Source organism: Cervus canadensis, chromosome 31 (assembly GCF_019320065.1).
Source record: "Cervus canadensis isolate Bull #8, Minnesota chromosome 31, ASM1932006v1, whole genome shotgun sequence".
NCBI classification, from domain to species: Eukaryota; Metazoa; Chordata; class Mammalia; order Artiodactyla; family Cervidae; genus Cervus; species Cervus canadensis.
In genome coordinates this window covers 13,130,985-13,133,823 of record NC_057416.1, presented here as the reverse complement: position 1 = coordinate 13,133,823, position 2,839 = coordinate 13,130,985, and positions in this window count along the sequence as shown.

Sequence of the window (2,839 nt, the reverse complement as noted above, 5' to 3'; positions counted from 1 at the left end):
TAAACAGGATTTAGAAATTATTTTGCAAGCCAGAGATTGCCATATTGCTCTTTGGGGGCAAGCGTGTTCAGTCACTCAGTTGTGCCCAACTTGTCACAACTCCATGGGCTATAACCCTCCAGGTTCCTCTGTTCATGGAATTTTCCAGGCAAGAATACTGGAGTGGATTGCCATTTCCTTCTCCGGGGAATCTTCCCGACCCAAGAATCTAACCTGCATCTCTTGCATCCTGCATTGGCAGATGGATTCTTTTTTTTTTTTTTTTTTTGGTACCCTAGGTGGGACATGAAGCAGATGGAGTCTTTACCATGAGTCACTTGCGAAGCCCTATATTGGTCCTTGCACAAGCCAAATTGGAATCATGTAGCTCTTCTCCGATTTAGTTAATGGTTTATAGAATGCCTGCCAGATTTCAGGCGCTTTCACATATATAATTTCAGCTCACCATTCCGGCAGTCAGTACACCATCTGTGTGTACAGTGGAGAAAACAGACATGACAGCTCCGTGTCACCATGTCATTAGCAGAACAAGCAAGAACACATAGCACTTGAGTTTCTAGGGTGTCTGTTGCCTGTGTCTGAGAGCTGCTAGGCTGCCCCCCATGCTTGCCTCTATAGCTTAGGTTACAATGTTTTTTTAATAAGTTCTTAAAAATTAGTTCAAGCAGCCTCTAACTGCTTTGAGGGTGCCATCTTGCCCATGCCATTCACCCCGGGCTTATTAAAGGTGGTATTCAGCCTCTCCTATTGCCGCTACGGCCAGGGTCATACGTATACTAATCTCCAGGCAATGAAGTAGCATCATTTGTAAAAATAATTTTTGTTGTTCAGTCGCCCAGTTGTGTCTGACTCTGCGACCCCACGGACTGCAGCACACCAGGCCTCCCTGTTCCTCACCATCTCCCCAAAATGGTTATTGGTAGGTCAGCTACACATCTTCAAAAAAACTGTTTGAGGTTATGTTTGCAAATGAGCCCCAAAGTGTCCTTTATAGATGGAGAGTCATCACTTCTGTAAAGTCCCGTTTGGACCCAGCATCTCCCTTCAGCCTAGGAGGCCACGCCAATCTTTCCTCATCAGAGTCAGAGCAGGGCAGACATTTGAAAGCTTTGAATCTAGAGAATGGGTTTGGTTTTGGAGAGTCTAGAAGCACCTGACTATTTAGAACATCTTTGATGAAGCATTATCAGGTAAAAACTGCTTACTTTGCATCTCTCACAAAATGAGAATTACCAAATTTTGGTAATTCTCCCCAAATTTCAGACTTTTTCATTACTGTTATATGTGTGATGGTGATCAGTCCTCTTTCATGTTACTCTGTAATTGTTTTGGGGTCCCATGAACCTCACCCGTATCAGACAGCAAACAACTGGCAAACACTGTGTGTGTTCTGACTGCTCCACTAACCCGGTGTTCCCCCATCTCTCTTCCTCTCCTTTGGCCTCCCTATTCCCTGAGACACAACAATATTGAAATTAGACCGGTCGATAACCCTACAGTGGCCTCTAAGTGTTCAAGTGAAAGGAAGAGCCAATCAATGGGGCAAACATCACTGCTGTCTTATTTTAGGAGATTGTCACAGGCACCCCAGCCTTCAGCACCCACCATCCTGAGCATTCTGCAGCCATTAACCTCGAGGCAAGACCCTCCACCAGTAAAAAATTAGTTTGCTGAAGGCTCAGGTGATGATGATCATTTATAGGCAATAACGTATTTTTTTAAATACATACATTGTTCTTTGAGACTTCATGCTATTGCACACTTGAAAGAGTACAGTGTAGTGTAAACATACCTTTTTTGCACTGGAAAACCAAAAAAAATTTATGGGCCTTGCTTTAATGACATCTTGTCTTTATTGTGGTGATCTGGAATCAAACTTGTCTTATCTCTGAGGTCTGCCTGTATAATTTAACTCTAACTATTAGAAGCGTCTCACTTCAGAACTGGGTCCTTTAGACCAAGGGCTTTGGGTTAAGGCCATGTTCATACTACAGGACATGAAGAATAAAAAGGGCACATTTATAAATAGGCTGGTTGTCAAGCTCCTCCCTCTCTGGAACTTTACTACTGTTCTTCTCTGACATTTTGTCACATTCTGATGTTAAGATTTCATGAAAGCTGTTGGAACGTGGGAGGAAGGGGGACCTGTGTAGTGTGACGTGTGCCTGGCAACTGAAGCTTATAAATCAAGCTGAAACCTGGTGAATGTACAAGATTTATGGCTCATGGGAAAATACGCTAACTCAACTGCAAATTGATACTGCACCAAACTGGCCTCCGTCTCCTTACATGACACTGCTCAAATTGTCAGGCCGTCTTTGGGAGAATTTATTGCAGCACGTTCGATGGAAACAGAGTCTCTGGCCACTTGACTGAGCCCTTTCAGACCAGCTCGAAATGATCCCTGACCAGCTTGCAGGAGAAATGGGCAGATCCTCCAACACACACCTTCAGCCAAAACAGGGGAAGGGATTTGAAAAACTGAATTCACAGTCATCAAAAAGCAATGGAAATTTTTGTCCTGAAATTTAATTTCATAGAACCCTTTAGAATAAATACAAAGACACCACAGGCCTTTACTTATGAAAGCATAACCTGGCTTTAAAATCTTTTGAACATGATCTTAAAGGATCACAAATTAGGAATGTTGAACAAATTAGGAATTGCGATGTCTTTCTCTACCACTCTTTCTTCCCCCCTTTTGTTTCTCTAATGGAAATTACAACATTTGAAACTGCTTCTTCAAGAAGATGGCGTTTCAGCCAGATTTCAGGAATCCCCATTTCCTGAGCAAGTTTTATCTCCGAATCATAGGGCTTCCCTGGTGGCCCAGACGATA